Consider the following 20,007-nt stretch of genomic DNA (forward strand, 5'->3'; position numbering starts at 1 on the left):
AGCCTACTACCCAGATATGTCATATCTGATCTACCACACTGTCAACAACATCCACCAATAAAGCCATGCAATATCAGATGATTCATTGGCTTGATATGGAAACACACAATATGAACTACATTTAGATATAGATTCTTTATAGATTCCATTTCACTATAAAGAAATACACAGAAAAAGACAGACACAGAGAGACAGACAGAAGGGGAGTCTGGTCTGATTACGCCAAAGAATGCCACGCCACATGTATTCTCTTTTAATTCAGGGTCTCACTCTCATAGCATAACATCTTGAATTCCAGCAAACCTTTCCTTTAAATAAATGTGATAGCACATCATGAATTACGTAGGCATTCAATACTTTGTTTGACATTTCATTTGTGCAATTTTAACATACAAGTCAAGAATAAGAAAATAGATGCGTAGGTGTTCTGAAATGATGTTGAAATATTATGCACGGCCATAAATAGAAGATCAGGGTTATTTGACCAAGACCTCTATGAGATATCTAATTAATTCTGTATATCATAATAATTAATGATTATTAAACATTTTTGCTAGTTGAAAATGCAGCGTAAATGAAGCCAAACATTGGGAGATGTCAAGGGAAATCTGTTGTGATGTGCCTGAATGAGTCTTAATCACAGGAATCTTTATTACGTTTTCTGTTTTGCAGACGCTCTTATCCAGAGTGACTTACAGGAACAATTAGGGTTAAGTGCCTTGCTCAAGGGCACATCGGCATATTTTTCCCCTAGTCGGATCTGGGATTCAACCCAGCAACCTTTCGACTACTGCTCCAACGCTCTTAACCGCTAGGGTACCTGCCACCCTTATTATTCTCTGAGATCAGAGGGATGAATACCAGATGTGATTTCCTAACTGAGATATTTATTAAAATGAATGCATTAATATTATACGATAGCAAAATCAGAAGTAGCTGGAATTGAACCCAAGACCTCAATCGTCCAGATACAAACTAGTCATCCATCTAGACTCTAAACCTCAGAATGTCATATATGGTGATTTGTATTGCCACGGTATGCGTCACAGGAATTATTGCTACACTATTGCAGTAATATGTAACTAAATTATCTTGTTCTTTAAACAAGAGAAGGTGGCAGTCAAATCATATTCAAAATAGTTCTTACGTTTTATGCATGTTGCCATAGAAACTGTTTAAAACATATGAGTAGTTGTCTGTTTAATATTTGAAAAGTGTGTTTCCCTGGAGGCTTCCTGCCTGGCCGACTAGAGATTCCCTGACTGGGAGCTCTAGTTATTATTGCCATGAAACATTCTCCAAAAACCTCTCCTTCCCTAACCCACCTCGACAGGCTTTTTAAACACATGTTCAGACAGCTAGCAGCAACCATTTTTTTCTCCTAGGAGAATTCGAGCACCAACTTAAGTGCCAACTGACACAAGATTCAGAAAGTACAAAATCTAAGTCTAACTTTAATCTAAAAATAGAACTTCCTAGATTAGCACTACCAACAACCTTTACCCACTGGGCACAGAAGTCAATTCAATGTCTATTACAAGTTGGTTCAATGTAATTTCATTGAAATGACGTGGAAACAATGTTGATTCAACGTGTGTGTATCTAGTGGGTAGTTTGCTCAACTGTAATGCAACAATGATTTTAATTGGGATGCATGCAGTCCTGAAGTCATTGACAAGCACTGGCGTGTATTCATGGATGCCAAGGGAAGCCAGGCTTCCCCAAAAAATTGACAGAGAAAAAAAGAAAAAGACAAAAAATAATGTATCTTTCGCTTCTCACCTGAGAAAGCACCCGAGCGCGCGAAACAGCGCCCCTCTGTATGTGTAGGCCATCTATCTGATGTTGTCAGGTCCAAAAGAGTATGACATTGTTGCCGCCCGTAGCATTTTCTTTTTTTACATTTATTTAACTAGGCAAGTCATTTAAGAGAAAATTCTTATTTACAATGACGGTCTACCCCGGCAAAACCCAGACGACGTTGGGCCAATTGTGCGCCGCCCTATGGGACTCCCAATCACGGCCGGATGTGATACAGCCTGATTTGAACCAGGGACTGTAGTGACACCTCTTGCACTGAGATGCAGCGCCTTAGATCGCTGCGCCATGCATTGAATGCAAGGGAAGGGAGAATTTGGCCTCCCTTGATAATTAAAACAAATAAATAATAGCCAATCACCGTTGAGCTACACTGATTGAGCTCAACTGTGAATGGTGCTGGCGTACCAAAAGAAAGTCAAGGGAAGCCAATTTGGATTTGGCTTCACTCCAATCACATCGCATCGAGAGCATACGTCATTGACAGAAACTCGTTCTGCATCTCATTGTGTTGTTGTCCTCTGGTGGCTAACTAGCTAAAATTGACCCATTCCTAAATTAGCCATGGATGGAGATAGGGATTTGGACTTTTACTAAATTCTCTGTAATGGCCAATGATTAAAACGGCAATTATGATCCATCCATAAATTCATACATTATGCCCCTGGCCTGAGAGGATGGAAGTTCAATATGTAGCTAGATGTAGAAGGCAAATGTTCACTAGCTAACCATGCCCTTGAAAGGAAATTAGGTTAGTGAGCAAGCATTTTAGCCAGGTAGCCTAGGACAACAAAAAATACAAGTGTGTACTGTATGACAGAGTGATGAAAGGTGAAAGAGAGGAGGATTCTCGTTTCTCTACAAGTAGGGTGAGTCAAAATGTTTTTTATACTTGCATAAACACACACACACACACACACACACACACACACACACACAGAGAGAGAGAAATCAGAACCATGGACAGCCACATCATATTTACAGTTGAAGTCGGAAGTTTACATACACCTTAGCCAAATACATTTAAACTCAGTTTTTACAATTCCTGACATTTAATCCTAGTAAAAATGCCCTGTCTTAGGTCAGTTAGGATCACCACTTTATTTAAGAATGTGAAATGTCAGAATAATAGTAGAGAGAATGATTTATTTCAGCTTTTATTTCTTTCATCACATCCCCAGTGGGTCAGAAGTTTACATACACTCAATTAGTATTTGGTAGCATTGCCTTTAAATTGTTTAACTTGGGTCAAACGTTTCAGGTAGCCTTCCACAAGCTTCCCACAATATGTTGGGTGCATTTTGGCCCATTCCTCCTGACAGAGCTAGTGTAACTGAGTCAGGTTTGTAGGCCTCCTTGCTCGCACATGCGTTTTCAGTTCTGCCCACAAATTTTGTATAGGATTGAGGTCAGGGCTTTGTAATGGTCACTTCAATACCTTGACTTTGTTGTTCTTAAGCCATTTTGCCAAAACTTTGGAAATATGCTTGGCCTCATTGTCCATTTGGAAGACCCATTTGCGACCAAGCTTTAACTTCCTGACTGATGTCTTGATATGTTGCTTCAATATATCTACATAATTTTCCTTCCTCGTGATGCCATTAATTTTGTGAAGTGCACGAGTTCCTCCTGCAGCAAAGCACCCCCACAACATGATGCTGCCACCCCTGTGCTTCACGATTGGGATGGTGTTCTTTGGCTTGCAAGCCTCCCCCTTTTCCTCCAAACATAACGATGGTCATTATGGCCAAACAGTTCTATTTTTGTTTCATCAGACCAGAGGATATTTCTCCAAAAAGTACGTACTTTGTCCCCATGTGCAGTTGCAAACCGTAGACTGGGTTTCTTTTACGGTGGTTTTGGAGCAGTGGCTTTTCCTTGCTGAGTGGCCTTTCAGGTTATGTTGATATAGGACTCGTTTTACTGTGGATATAGATACTTTTGTAGCTGTTTCCTCCAGCATCTTCACAAGGTCCTTTGCTGTTGTTCTGGGATTGACTTGCACTTTTCGCACCGAAGTCGTTCATCTCTAGGAAACAGAGCGCGTCTCCTTCCTGAGCGGTGTGACTGCTGCGTGGTCCCATGGTGTTTATACTTGCGTAGTATTGTTTGTACAGATGAACGTGGTACCTTCAGGCATTTGGAAATTGCTCCCAAGGATGAACCAGACTTGTGGAGGTCTTCAACTTTTTTTCTGGGTTCTTGGCCGATTTCTTTTGATTTTCCCATGATCTCAAGCAAAGATGCACTGAGTTTGAAGGTAGGCCTTGAAATACATCCACAAGTACACCTCCAATTGACTCAAATGATGTCAATTAGCCAATCAGAAGATTCTAAGGCCATGACATCATTTTCTGGAATTTTCCAAGCTGTTTAAAGGCACAGTCAACTTAGTGTATGTAAGCTTCTGACCCACTGGAATTGTGATACAGTGAATTATAAGTGAAATAATCTGTCTGTAAAAAAAAATTGGAAAAATTACTTGTGTCATGCATAAAGTAGATGTCCTAACCGACTTGCCAAAACTATAGTTTGTTTACAAAAAATTTGTGGAGTGGTTGAAAAACAAGTTTTAATGACGCCAACCTAAGTGTATGTAAACTTCGGACCTCAACTGTAGCTTATGTTGATTGTACAATTCTTTTTGATATCTTTTAGTTGTCGCTGTATTAGACTAAGCATAGGTGACTTGATTATGATGAAATGTTGAAGTTAAGATGGTGCTGGAATAGTGGAGGCAGCTCCCGTTTTCTTTGTGACTTCGGTAACTCTCCGTGTTTCTAAATTAATAGTTGTTTAGTGGTTCGAAAATGTCAGAAAAGTTAACTTGCTTGTCCATGCTGAAGGTCATGTAACTGTTTATTACATGCAATATGCTTTGTGGACTTCACCGGACAGAGGTTGCTCTCCGGTTTTGTGATAAAACAAAGGTGTTGTTGAATTTATGCTGCCACTGTGTCTTCTTTTTGTCTCGGCCTTAGACCTGTATATCACGGTCGCAAGGCTTATAAACTAACAGGTTATAAAGCAAACAACGCAATTATCACATACTGTAAGGTGCAATATGGCATTTTTTTCTGGCTTGGCTTCCCCAATGATTTTACCCACACACCGCTACTGTCGACAAGTCTTATAAATTAGCACTCAGACTAAATTGACAGATTTCACTTTTTCAAAAACACTAGAATTATAAGAGTGAGGAGATAGAAAGAAAATAATATTGGGTCAGAAAAATTTAACTGCTGGATGGCGCAAACTATTTCATTTGTTGAGTCAGCTGTCAGTGTTGATGAATTGATGCAGAGCCATAGCTGATTGTGACAGGCAGCTTGATGGTATACTATTGACATAGGACTTGTGTAGCAGACCCATTAAGTGTCACCTAAGTATGTCCACACATCAACATGTACGAGTTGACACATCACTGAGCTTCTATGACTTGTAATGGAAAAGCCTGAGTTCAGCATCAAAAGATAAAGGGACACACATTTATACAATAGTCTTCTCTGCAACTAAACACACATTTATACAATAGTCTTCTCTGCAACTAAACACACATTTATACAATATTCTTTCTCTGCAACTAAACACACATTTATACAATAGTCTTCTCTGCAACTAAACACACATTATACAATAGTCTTCTCTGCAACTAAACACACATTTATACAATATTCTTCTCTGCAACTAAACACACATTTATACAATAGTCTTCTCTGCAACTAAACACACATTTATACAAATTCTTCTCTGCAAACAAACACACATTTATACAATAGTCATCTCTGCAACTAAACACACATTTATACAATAGTCTTCTCTGCAACTAAACACACATTTATACAATAGTCTTCTCTGAAACTAAACATACATTTCTCAACATTAGTAGATAACTCCCAATCAATATTTTGTTTCTCCTCCATCAAGAATCTTAAGTGTAATTCCCCATGCCCCAGGATGTATCTTATGCTTCTTTTTATTAATCCATACACAGTCCCAGAGGAGATCAAGCGTAACCCAGAGGCCATGTCACGGATATAGTGGTGTTGTGGGCAATGATTAAAACCATGTATCTGACTTACTTGTCATTGTCAGGCTTCCTCACCACTCAAATTATGTGAATGCTCTCAGGCCCAGTGATACCTATAACAAATTGTTGCCAGTGCCTTGGGGAATGACATGATCCACCCATCCCTCACAATTCAAGCAATTAGATTTATTTGCTCAAAGGCAACTCTTAACTTTTGGTCAAATTACTGATCTGTCAGTCTGGTAGACAGAAATCAAATATACTTCAAGCAGAATACTCCTATGTATTGAGAAACAAACATCTTTCACACTGTTTATCTTTCTTGAATCACTATTATTGATTAACTTCTAGTTCCATATTCACTTTGTACTGCAGCCTAGCTGACTTAAACATATTAGACATGCAGCTCATACTATTCCCGACACGCGGAGACTCCTCCTTCTTGAGAGAGCTCTGTATTTAATTAAGACAATTAGGGAGCAGGCAAGGAGAGGATTTGTACAGGAAGAGTCTGCTATAGAGCAGATTACTTGGAGCAAGGTTCTTTCTGGAGCACACAGCCTGAGTGTGGAAAGAGAGATTTCAGACAGAGACATGACCGTAGCAAACAGCGTTCTGACAGGTTTTTCAGCTCTCATGTAAAAAGAAAGAAACCCAGCACAGTGGAAGAACAGAGTGCCGAAAGACAAAAGCACAGCCGAGCACCATGTCCACGACTCAGTATCAAAACACAGTAACCTGACACAGAAACAGAGTAAAAGTACAGGAGTTGAAATAGTGCTAAAGCTAATAGAGACTAGAGTGGTGCAGCACTCATTATTGCATTAATAATAGAAGGCTCCAGGGTGGTGAAATGTTATGTCGTAATAGTGGTACAGCAGTAGTGTATTGATTATGTTGGTGCAGAAGATATTCATCTATGGCTAGTTTGGACTTTAGTAGCTAAATGACTTCAATGTTTTCTCCCCATGCAGAGAAAACAATTATTGAATTTACACTTGGTGGGTTTCGGAAATAGAAAACCTGAGGTTTCTGTGCAATTTCCCCAGTGCAATATTAGAGGGAGGAGTCAGATTTCCTAAAGAGGTGCTCAGGTTTTTTTGGTGAAAATTTACTGTGAGAATGATTATACAGTATGATCAAAATTTATTGATGATACCGTGTGAAGTATCTGATTTTATTTTGCGCTTTCAAGCACACATCTCTATTTCATTTGATCAATTCCATTGATTAATGGTTTATGGAAATCATTTTCAAACTGGTTTCTACAAGTTAATGAGCGAGAAGGGTCAACAGCAGCAGCCAGTGCAGCCACCATTTCTGTATGGACCTCGCTTTGTGCACGGGGGCATTGTCATGCTGAAACAGAAAAGGGCCTCCCCAAACTGTTGCCACAAAGTTGGAAGCACAGAATCGTCTAGAATGTCGGTGTATGCTGTAGAGTTAAGATTTCTCTTCACTGGAACTAAGGGGCCTAGCCCAAACCATGAAAAACATCCCCAGACCATTATTCCTCCTCCACCAAACGTTATCGTTTGCACTATGCATTCGGGCATGTAGCGTTCTCCTGACATCCGCCAAACCCAGATTTGTCCATCAGACTGACAGATGGTGAAGCGTGATTCATCACTCCAGAGAATGGGTTTCCACTGCTCCTCCTACACCACCCCAACCGCGGCTGCTCGGCCATGGAAACTAATTTCATGAAGATCCCAAAGAACAGTTATTGTGCTGACGTTGCTTCCAAAGGCAGTTTGGAACTCGGTAGTGAGTGTTGCAACCGATGACAGGCGATTTTTACGCGCTTCAGCAGTCGGGGGTCCCGTTCTGTGAGCTTGTGTGGCCTACCACTTCGCAGCTGAGCCATTGTTGATCCTAGACATTTCCACTTGACAATAAAAGCAATTACAGTTGACTGGGGCAGCTCTAGCAGAGTAGAAATTTGACGAACTGACTTGTTGGAAAGGTGGCATCCACGTTGAAAGTCACTGAGCTCTTCAGTAAGGCCATTCTACTGTCAATGTTTGTCTATGGAGATTGCATGGCTGTGCGCTCGATTTTATACACCTGTCAGCAATGGGTGTGACTGAAATAGCCGAATCCACTCATTTGAAGGTGTCCACATACTTTTATATCTATAGTGTAGCGAGAGGAAGAAGGGAGAGAGAGAGGAAGAAGGGAGAGAGAGAGGAAGAAGAGAGAGGGAGGGGGGAGAGAGTGAGGCCAGAGAAAGAGAGAGAAAGAGACGAGAAATAGAGAGAAGAGGAGAGGTAGAGGCTGTCCTAATTCAGGCCACAGCAGCACAGCCTCATGGAAATGCCCATCTGCTCTTCCAATAAGGCTGTCTCAGTGTGCTTCTGCAGCAATAACACAGTATTCCCACCGTGCCAGTCCTGCGCCATGCTCACTATCACACATGCACAGCTGCACACTCATACACTATCAAACATATATGTGCCCTCAGGGGCGTCATGCACCCCAAAAAGCTGAGGGGACACAAAGTATGTGAGGAAGGCTGGATGGTAGTCCGAATGGGGACTAGGCCCCCTGTCCATAAATAGGAGAATTGTGCATTTTTCAAACACCTGAAACAGCTTTTCTCTGCAATCTAGAGCCATCCTCATTATGTCTAATTCTATGTAAAAATATATATTTTGTCCTCTGACAAATCAACTGTAAATTTCGGTGTTCCTCAAGGCTCCGTCTTAGGACCACTATTGTTTTCACTGTATATTTTACCTCTTGGTGATGTCATTCGGAAACATACTGGTAACTTTCACTGCTATGCGGATGACACACAGCTGTACATTTCGATGAAACATTGTGTTTCATCGAAAATGAAACACAAAATTGCCCTGAGCTCCAATGTCAGCCACACTAGAAGTTGTGAATGGCTGGCGCTCCTTCGGGACATGTGCATCATAACCAGACATTTACCAACATCCATCGTCACTGTAATTAACTTCTTTGTGCTGCAGGGGCAGTATTGAGTAGCTTGGATAAAAGGTGCCCATTTCAAACGGCCTCGTACTCAATTCTTGCTCGTACAATATGCATATTATTATTACTATTGGATAGAAAACACTCTCAAGTTTCTAAAACCGTTTGAATTATATCTGTGAGTAAAACAGAACTCATTTTGCAGCAAACTTCCTGTCAGAAAGTGAAAAATCTTAAATCGAGGCTCTGTTCCAGGGCCTGCCTATAAATGTGCTTGATATCTATTAGTATACATGCACTTCATACGCCTTCCACTAGATGTCAATAGGCTGTGAGAGGTGAAATGGGGTTTCTAGGTATTTCTATGGTCAAAAGAGACAGCTTGGAATGACATGACCCCAGAATTCCTTTGTTCAGGAAGCGCATAAAGGTCACCAGTATTGGCTTCTGAAAAGCATTCGTTATAGACGTCTTATATCTCCGGCTTTGATTTTATTTGATAAATGTGATAATATCATCGTAAAGTATGTTTTTCCAATATAGTTTTATTAGATTATTGAAATTATTTCGGGAGTTTAGGTGTGTTGCGTTCTTTGCGTTTGGTGACGAAGGAGAGCTTAGCGCCACTTGGCTAGTTTTGCTTGCTCATTCGAGAGGGAAAAATGCCATTCTAAAACCAAACAACGATTGTTCTGGAYAAAGGACCMCTTGTACAACATTCTGATGGAATATCATCAAAAGTAGGACCCATTTATGATGTTATTTCATATATCTGTCGAACATGTTTACTTTTAGTTTGCGCCCGCTCTCTCGCAATAACATAAGCTGCATGTCGTAATGAAGTTATTTTTAGAATTCTAACACGGCGATTGCATTAAGAACTAGTGTATCTATCATTTCCTATACAACATGTATTTTTTAGTAAAGTTTAGGAATAGTTATTTGGTCAGAATAGGTGAGTGTCAGAAATATATCCGGAGATTCTGGAAAATAGTTGCTACGTTTTCACAATGTATAACCACGGATTTCAGCTCTATATATGCACATTTTCGAACAAAACATAAGTGTATTGTATAACCTGATGTTATAGGACTGTCATCTGATGAAGTTTGTCCAGGTTAGTGAAAAATTATATATCTTTTTCTGTTTTCTTGCGATCGCTAACTTTTGCTGCTGATAAATGGGTTGTGTTTTTGGCTATTGTGGTAAGCTAATATAATGCTATATTGTGTTTTCGCTGTAAAACACTTAAAGAATCGGAAATATTGGCTGGATTCACAAGATGTTTGTCTTTCATTTGCTGTACACCATGTATTTTTCATAAATGTTTTATGATGAGTATTTAGGTATTTCAATTTGGTCTCTGTAATTGTTCTAGCTGCTTCGGTGCTATTTCCGATTGTAGCTGCAATGTAAAACTATGATTTATACCTCAAATATGCAAATTTTTCGAACAAAACATAGATTTATTGTATAACATGTTATAAGACTGTCATCTGATGAAGTTGTTTCTTGGTTAGTTTGGTTGGTTCTTGGTTAGTTTGGTTGGTTTTGTGCATGCTACCTGTGCTGTGAAAAATGTCTGTGCTTTTTTGTATTTGGTGGTGAGCTAACATAAATATACGTGGTGTTTTCGCTGTAAAACATTTAAAAAATCGGAGATGTTGGCTGGATTCACAAGATGTTTATCTTTCATTTGCTGTATTGGACTTGTTAATGTGTGAAAGTTAAATATTTCAAAAAAATATCTTTTGAATTTCGCGCCCTGCACTTGGACGGGCTGTTGTCATAAGTGTACCGACACCGGCCTGCAGCCATAACAGGTTAATTGAACACACTATGGTGAGAGAAGAGGCAATACAAGTACCAGTCCATCTCAATGTCTCCTCTATGGCATCTAAGATTGTCATCTAAGCTTACCAACTCCCCTAGATAATTCCTTGCCCCCACTACCTTAGACTAAAAAAGAAGAGTCTTTTTAACACTTTCACACCCTGATCTGCTCATCATTTACGCTATTCCTTTTTTGAACTATATTTTTATGGAATGGTCTGCCTATCCATGTGAGAGACGTAGACTCGGTCTCGACCTTTAAGTTTTTATTGAAGACTTATCTCTTCAGTAGGTCCTATGATTGAGTGTAGTCTGCCCCAGTAGTGTGAAGGTGAATGGAAAGGCACTGGAGAAATGAACCGCCCTTGCTGTCTGCCTGGCCGGTTCCCCTCTCTCCACTGGGAGTCTCTGCCTCAAACCCTATTACAGGGGCTGAGTCACTGGCTTACTGGTGCTCTTCCATGCCGTCCCAAGGATGGGTGCGTCACTTGAGTGGGTTGAGTCACTAACATGATCTTCCTGTCCGGGTTGGCGCCCTCCCTTGGGTTGTGCCGTGGGGGAGATCTTCATGGGCTATACTCGGCCTTGTCTCAGGATGGTAAGTTGGTGTTTGAAGATATCCCTCTAGTGGTGTGGGGGCTGTGCTTTGGCAAGTGGGTGGGGTTATATCCTGCCTGTTAGGCCCTGTCTGGGGGTATCGTCAGACGGGGCCACAGGGTCTCCCGACCCTCCTGTCTCAGCCTCCAGTATTTATGCTGCAATAGTTTGTGTCGGGGGGCTAGGGTCAGTCTGTTATATCTGRAGTATTTCTCCTGCCTTATCTGGTGTCCTGTGTGAATTTAAGTATGCTCTCTCTAATTCTCTCTCTCTTTTTCTTTCTCTCTTTCTTTCTTTCTTTCTTTCTCTCTCTCGGAGGAGGACCTGAGCCCTAGGACCATGCCTCAGGACTACCTGGCCTGATGACTCCTTGCTCTCCTCAGTCCACCTGGTCGTGCTGCTGCTCCAGTTTCAACTCTTCTGCCTGTGGCTATGGAACCCTGACTTGTTCACCAGGCGTGCTACCTGTCCCAAACCTGCTCTCTAGAGACAGTAGGAGCAGTAGAGATACTCTGAATGATCGGCTATGAAAAGCCAACTGACATTTACAGGTGCACCATCTACAACCACTGTGATTATTATTATTATTTGACCCTGCTGGTCATCTATAAACATTTGAACATCTTGGCCATGTTCTGTTATAATCTACACCCGGCACAGCCAGAAGAGGACTGGCCACCCCTCATAGCCTGGTTCCTCTCTAGGTTTCTTCCTAGGTTCTGTTCTTTCTAGGGAGTTTTTCCTAGCCACCATGCTTCTACACCTGCAATGCTTGCTGTTTGGGCTTTTAGGCTGGGTTTCTGTACAGCACTTTGTGACATCAGCTGATGTAAGAAGGGCTTTATAAATACATTTTATTTGATTTTGATTTGAATGGACATTAGACCAGTGGAAATTTGTCCTTTGGTCTGATGAGTCCAAATTAGAGATTTTTGGTTCCAACCGCTGTGTCTTTGTGAGATGCAAAGTAGGTGAATGGGTGATCTCCGCATGTGTGGTTCCAACCGTGAACCATGGATGAGGAGGTGTGATGGTGTGGGGGTGCTTTGCTGGTGACACTGTCAGTGATATATTTAGAATTCAAGGCACACTTAACCAGCATGGCTATCACAGCATTCTGCAGCGATATGCCATCCCATCTGGCTTGCGTTGAGTGGGACTATCATTTGTTTTTCAACAAGACAATGACCAAACACTAAGGGCTATTTGAACAAGAAGGAGAGTGATGGAGTGCTGTGTCAGATGACCTGGCCTCCACAATCCCCCGACCTCAACCCAATTGAGATGGTTTGGGATGAGTCAACAAGTGCTCAGCATATGTGGGAACTCCTTCAAGACTGTTGGGGGGAAAATCCAGGTGAAGCTGGTTGAGAGAATGCCAAGAGTGTGCAAAGCTGTCATCAAGGCAAAGGGTGGCTACTTTGAAGAATGTCAAATATAAAATATATTTTGATTTGTTTAAAACACTTTTTTGATTAGTACATGATTCCATATGTGTTATTTCATAGTTTTGATGTCTTCACTATTATTCTACAATGTAGAAAATAGTACAAATAAAGAAAAACCCTTGAATGAGTAGGTGGTCCAAACTTTTGACTGGTACTGTATATTTATATATATATATATATATATATAAATGTTTTTTTTATGGGACAGGGGCATGACTTCTCTGTGTGCACTGCCAGATACACATACACACAAACACACACACACACCTAATACTGAGGAAGGTGATGTTCAAAGAGGATGTAATCAAATCAAATCAAATCAAATCAAATCAAATTTTATTAGTCACATACACATGGTTAGCAGATGTTAATGCGAGTGTAGCGAAATGCTTGTGCTTCTAGTTCCGACAATGCAGTAATAACCAACAGTAATCTAACCTAACAATTCCACGCTACTACCTTACACACACACACAAGTGTGAAGGGATAAAGAATATGTACATAAAGATATATGGATGAGTGGTGGTACAGAACGGCATGGCAGATGCAGTAGATGGTATAGAAGTAGGTATATACATATGAGATGAGTACTGTAGGGTATGTAAACATAAAGTGGCAGTTTTAAAGTGGCTAGTGGTACATGTATTGCATAAAGATGGCAAGATGCAGTAGATGATATAGAGTACAGTATATCATATGAGATGGGTAATGTAGGGTATGTAAACATTGTATTAAGTGGCATTGCTTAAAGTGGCTAGTGTACATTTTTACATAATTTCCATCAATTCCCATTTTAAAAGTGGCTGGAGTTGAGTCAGTATGTTGGCAGCGGCCGCTAAATGTTAGTGGGTGCTGTTTAACAGTCTGATGGCCTTGAGATAGAAGCTGTTTTTCAGTCTCCTCGGTCCCTGCTTTGATGCACCTGTACTGACCGCCTTCTGGATGATAGCGGGGTGAACAGGCAGTGGCTTGGGTGGTTGTTGTCCTTGATGATCTTTAGGCCTTCCTGTGACATCGGGTGGGTAGTGTCCTGGAGGGCAGGTAGTTTGCCCCTGGTGATGCGTTCTGCAGACCTCACTACCCTCTGGAGAGCCTTACGGTTGTGGGCGGAGCAGTTGCCGTACCAGCGGTGAATACAGCCCGACAGGATGCTCTCGATTGTGCATCTGTAGAAGTTTGTGAGTGCTTTTTGTGACAAGCCGAATTTCTTCAGCCTCTGAGGTTGAAGAGGCGCTGCTGCGCCTCTTCACACACGCTGTCTGTGTGGGTGGACCAATTCAGTTTGTCCGTGATGTGTACACCGAGGAACCTTAAAACTTTCCACCCTTCTCCACTACTGACCCGTCGATCGTGAATAGGGGGGTGCTCCTCTGCTGTTTCTGAAGTCCACAATCATCTCCTTTGTTTTTGTTGACGTGAGTATGAGGTTAATTTTCCTGACACCAACACTCCGAGGGCCCTCACCTTCCTCCTGTAGGCCGTCTCGTCGTTGTTGGTGACAAGCCTACCACTGTAGTGTCATCCGCAAACTTGATGCCCTCGGAAGTTGGAAGGCGTGGCATGGTCACGCAGTCGTGGGTGAACAGGGAGTACAGGAGGAGGCTCAGGAACGCACCCTTGTGGGGCCCCAAGTGTTGAGGATCAGCGGGGTGGAGATGTTGTTATCTACCCTCACCACCTCGGGGCGGCCCGTCAGGAAGTCCCAGGACCCAGTTGCACAGGGCGGGGGTCGAAGAACACAGGGCTCCGAGCTTGATGACGAGTTTGGAGGGTACTATTGGTGTTAAATCTGAGCTGTAATCGTGAACAGCATTCTCACATGGGTATCCTCTTGTCCAGATGGGTTAAGGGCAGTGTGCAGTGTGGTTGCGATTGCGTCGTCTGTGGACCTATTGGGTCGGTAAGCAAATTGGAGTGGGTCTAGGGTGTCCGGTAGGGTGGAGGTGATATGGTCCTTGACTAGTCTCTCAAAGCACTTCATGATGACGGAAGTGAGTGCTAACGGGGCGATAGTCGTTTAGCTCAGTTACCTTAGCTTTCTTGGGAACAGGAACAATGGTGGCCCTCTTGAAGCATGTGGGAAAGCAGACTGGGATAAGGATTGATTGAATATGTCCGTAAACACACCAGCCAGCTGGTCTGCGCATGCTCTGAGGACGCGGCTGGGAATGCCGTCTGGGCCTGCAGCCTTGCGAGGGTTAACACGTTTAAATGTTTTACTCACCTCGGCTGCAGTGAAGGAGAGCCCCGCAGGTTTTGGTAGGGGGCCGTGTCAGTGGGCACTGTGTTGTCCTCAAAGCGGGCAAAAAAGTTGTTTAGCCTGTCTGGGAGCAAGACTCCTGGTCCTCGACGGGGCTGGTTTTCTTTTTGTAATCCGTGATTGACTGTAGACCCTGCCACATACCTCTTGTGTCTGAGCTGTTGAATTTCGACTCGATTTTGTCTCTGTACTGAGACTTAGCCTGTTTGATTGCCTTGCGGAGAGAATAGCTACACTGTTTGTATTCGGTCATGCTTCCGGTCACCTTGCCCTGGTTAAAAGCAGTGGTTCGCGCTTTCAGTTTCACGCGAATGCTGCGTCAATCCACGGTTTCTGGTTTGGGAATGTTTTTATCGTTGCTGTGGGTACGAACATCGTCAATGCACTCCTAATGAACTCGCTCACCGAATCAGCATATTCGTCAATATTGTTGTTGGACGCGATGCGGAACATATTCCAATCCGCGTGATCGAAGCAGTCTTGAAGCGTGGATTCAGATTGGTCGGACCAGCGTTGAACAGACCTGAGCGCGGGAGCTTGTTGTTTGAGTTTCTGTTTGTAGGCAGGAATCAACAAAATGGAGTCGTGGTCAGCTTTTCCGAAAGGGGGGCGGGGGAGGGCCTTGTAAGCGTCGCGGAATTAGTGTAGCAATGGTCCAGTGTTTTTCCAGCCCTGGTAGCACAATCGATATGCTGATAGAATTTAGGGAGTTTTGTTTTTAGATTAGCTTGTTAAAATCCCAGCTAACGATGAATGCAGCCTCAGGGTGTGTGGTTTCCAGTTTATCAAGAGTCAGATAAAGTTCGTTCAGGGCCATCGATGTGTCTGCTGGGGGGGAATGTATACGGCTGTGATTATGATTGACGAGAATTCCCTTGGTAGATAATGCGGTCGACATTTGATTGTGAGGAGTTCTAGATCAGGTGAACAGAACGACTTGAGTTCTTGTGTGTTATTATGAGGTCACACCACTTCTCGTTAATCATAAGGCATACCCCCCCGCCCCTCTTCTTACCGGAAAGATGTTTGTTTCTGTCGGCGCGATGCATGGAGAAACCAGCTGGCTGCACCGACTCCGGTTAGCGTCCTTGAGTTAGCCATGTTCCGTGAAGCAGAGCACGTTGCAATCCCTGATGTCCTCTGGAATGCTACCCGTGCTCGGATTTCATCAACCTTATTGTCAAGAGACTGGACATTGGCGAGTAGTATGCTAGGGAGTGGAGCGCGATGTGCCCGTCTCCGAAGCCTGACCACGAGACCGCCACGTTTTCCCCTTTTTCGGCGTCCCCAGGGTCGCCGGCTGGGATCAGATCCATTGTATTGTGTGAAAGGCAAAACACTGGATCCGTTTCGGGAAAGTCATATTCCTGGTAGGAACGATGGTGAGTTGACGTTAATCGTATATTCAGTAGTTCCTCCCGACTGTATGTAATGAAACCTAAGATTACCCGGGGTACCGATGTAAGAAATAACACGTAAAAAAACAAAATACTGCATATTTTCCAAGGAACGCGAAGCGAGGCTGCCATCTCTATCGGCGCCGGAAGTTGATATATTGTGGCCAGTGTGTGTTGTTGAACTATCTCCTTCCCCAGGTGTAGATAGCAGACTATAGGACTAGATTCCATACTTAGAATCAATAGCAGTTCACTTCTCAAGAGTTTAGTTGCTTGGCAACCAGGTGGAAATGTGACCCGATTAGACAATAGAGGACTGGATCTCTCTCATCAGAGCTCCCCTCTCACCTTGCCGAGCGATATTAGCCCCCATACTGTAATGGGTCCAGAGGTAGCTAGTGGGAGGAGCTATAGGAGGATGGGCTCATTGTAATGGCTGGAATGGAATAAATGGAACGGTTTCAAACACATCAAACATATGGAAACCACATTTATTTTATTCCAGCCATTACAATTAGCCCGTCCTCCTATAACTCCTCCCACCAGTCTCCTCTGAATGGGTCACTTAAATATGCTCTGCCAGGGACCCCACAGTCACCACAGCAGACAACACACACTCCTGCTGTCATTCGAAGGAAGGAAATAATTAATGTATTAGAATGCATGCATATCTTAAATTGTGTTGGCACTTCATCTTGGCAGTTTTGTCTTCTGAAGCCCTTTTAACTCTTTCACTCAGCTCTCGTCCATCTTCATCACAACCAATTCCCATCCTTTCTGTCTCAGATGGAGCATTGGACAAAATGGTCATGACATCACGTGTGTCCAATCCAAGTGTTCAGGAGGTCCTTCATCCTTCCAACTGAGATCGACTTCTCGCCCCCATTTTCTCTCTTGTCACAATAGTATGGCCAAGCAAACTGGGAGTGGGCTAAAATGTTGCCGCACAGGATCGTAAGGTGGACAGGGGACACACTCATTCAGTGGTGCAGAGGATGATATGGATTGTGAGACTGCATGAATAGTGAGCTCTGCCGAGCCACTGAATAACCAAATCACGTGAATTATTTATTATTTGGGGGGGAACATGTTCCTTACTTTTTCCCTATGAATTATGCATTTCCACTGCATTGCTTTACTGATATGTTTCATCATTATTGTACTTTCTGGCATGAATTCGATCATGTGTGTGCATCCATGTAAAATCCACTGGGTGAGTCATGTGTGCTCCAAGAGATCGGCACTGTCTAGGACCAGATGAAAACCGCTGAGGACTAAAAATAGCCATTGTCTTTAAAATAAGAATGAGATGTTAGAGCTCTCTGTTACCACAGCCCAGAACCTCATTAATATAGTATACATTAGGAGAATTATTCTAGTCTAGTAAATGTCAACCAATGTTTCCATAAGTGTGTGTGTGTGTGTGTGTGTGTGTGTGTGTGTGTGTGTGTGTGTGTGTGCGCGCTCGTGTGTGTGTGCGCGCTCGTGTGTGTTATCATTAGGCAGAAGAGGCAATTGCCTCAGGACTCACATAATCAAGAGGCCTCATGAGCTGGGCTTTTTTTATTTATATATAATGTTTAAATAATTTCTCAGCTCGAGGCAAAAATAATAATAATACAAAAAAAAAATCCCCATTAAAATCTGTCTGTTTCAGCTAGATATATCTGGGGGGGGGTTGTATACGCTGTGACTAAATCCAAAGCATCCGCCAGTGTCGGCCTTCCGGATCTTACTGTGGATGGTGGCCGAGCTACAGCGGTGTTTGTAAGACCAGGAGAAACCCCCCAAAAATCGGTCTTCTCTCGAAAACGTCTGTAACATCCGAGCGGTTTGGGCTACACACTAATATGACCACTCTATTGAAATATTACACACTCACAAACACGATCCATTTTGCTCTACAACCCCCGCAAGTGTCATGGGGCTCGTATGAAGGCCTTTATGGTAGAGTGGCCATACGGAAGCCACTCTTCAGTAAAAGGCACATGACAGCCCACTTGGAGTTTGCCAAAAGGCACCTAAAGACTCTCAGACCATGAGAAACATGATTCTCTGGTCTGATGAAACCAAGATTGAACTCTTTGGCCTGAATTCCAAGCGTCACGTCTGGAGGAAACCTGACACCATCCCTACGGTGAAGCATGGTGGTGGCAGCATCATGATGTGGGGATGTTTTCAGAGGCAGGGACTGGGAGACTAGTCAGGATCGAGGGAAAGATGAACAGAGCAAAGTACAGAGAGATCCTTGATGTGAAACCTGCTCCAGAGCCCTCAGGACCGCAGACTGGGGCGAAGGTTCAACTTCCAACAGGACAACGACCCTAAGCACACAGCCAAGACAACGCAGGAGTGGCTTCGGGATAAGTCTCTAAATGTCCTTGAGTGGCCCAGCCAGAACCCGGACTTGAACCCGATCGAACATCTCTGGAGAGACCTGAAAATAGCTGTGCATCCAACCTGACAGAGCTTTAGAGGATCTGCAGAGAATGGGAGAAACTCGCCAAATACAGGTGTGCCAAGCTTGTAGCGTAATACCCAAGAAGACTCGATGCTGTAATCTCTGCCTAAGGTGCTTCAACAAAGTACTGAGTAAAGGGTCTGAATACTTTTAATACATTTGCAAACATTTCTAACAACCTGTTTTTGGTTGTAATTATAGGTTATTGTGTGTAGATTGCTGAGGGAAAAAATGTCAAGTGGTCTGAATACTTTCTGAAGGCACTGTATGTGTAGCTCATGTATCTGATCAAATCAAATCAAATTGTATTTGTCACATACACATGCTTAGCAGATGTTAATGTGAGTGTAGCGAAATGCTTGTGCTTCTAGTTCCGACAATGCAGTAATAACCAACGAAAATCTAACCTAACAATTCCACAACTACTACCTGATACACACAAGTGTAAAGGGATAAAGAATATGTACATAAAGATATATGAATGAGTGATGGTACAGAACGGCATAGGCAAGATGCAGTAGATGATATCGAGTACAGTATATACATATGAGATGAGTAATGTAGGGTATGTAAACATAAAAGTGCATTGTTTAAAGTGGCTAGTGATACATGTATTACATAAAGATGGCAAGATGCAGTAGATGATATAGAGTACAGTATATACATATACATTATATTAAGTGGCATTGTTTAAAGTGGCTAGTGGTACATTTTTGATCAATTTCCATCAATTTCCATTATTAAAGTGAGCTGGAGTTGAGTCAGTATGTTGGCAGCAGCCACTCGATGTTAGTGGTGGCTGTTTAACAGTCTGATGGCCTTGAGATAGAAGCTGTTTTTCAGTCTCTCGGTCCCTGCTTTGATGCACCTGTACTGACCTCGCCTTCTGTATGATAGCGGGGTGAACAGACAGTGGCTCGGGTGGTTGTTGTCCTTGATGATCTTTATGGCCTTCCTGTGACATCGGGTGGTGTAGGTGTCCTGGAGGGCAGGTAGTTTCTAACTGGGGGAAAAAAAAAAAAAAAAAACACACCCTAGCCCCTCACCAATTTGCTTACCATCCCCACATAGGTCCAGAGCGCACGCCAATCGCTAACCACACTTGCACACTGCCCTAACCCATTCTGGTACAAGAAGGAATACCCTTGTATGCTGAAGGAAATCCCTGTGTCATTTGACTTTACATTAGCTTCAGCATTTTTAAAAACACCTTATTTAGTACC

The 20,007-nt window shown here is 42.7% G+C and overlaps 1 protein-coding gene across 2 annotated transcripts in view; it reads right to left on the reverse strand.

Annotated features, from left to right (window-relative positions):
- The window catches only part of LOC111966423 (metabotropic glutamate receptor 2), a 67,917-nt gene that overhangs the window by 18,068 nt on the left and 29,842 nt on the right, over positions 1 to 20,007 (reverse strand). The gene's annotated exons all lie outside the window — the stretch shown is intronic.

The sequence above is a fragment of the Salvelinus sp. IW2-2015 genome, linkage group LG1 (genome assembly GCF_002910315.2).
Source record: "Salvelinus sp. IW2-2015 linkage group LG1, ASM291031v2, whole genome shotgun sequence".
NCBI lineage: Eukaryota > Metazoa > Chordata > Actinopteri > Salmoniformes > Salmonidae > Salvelinus > Salvelinus sp. IW2-2015.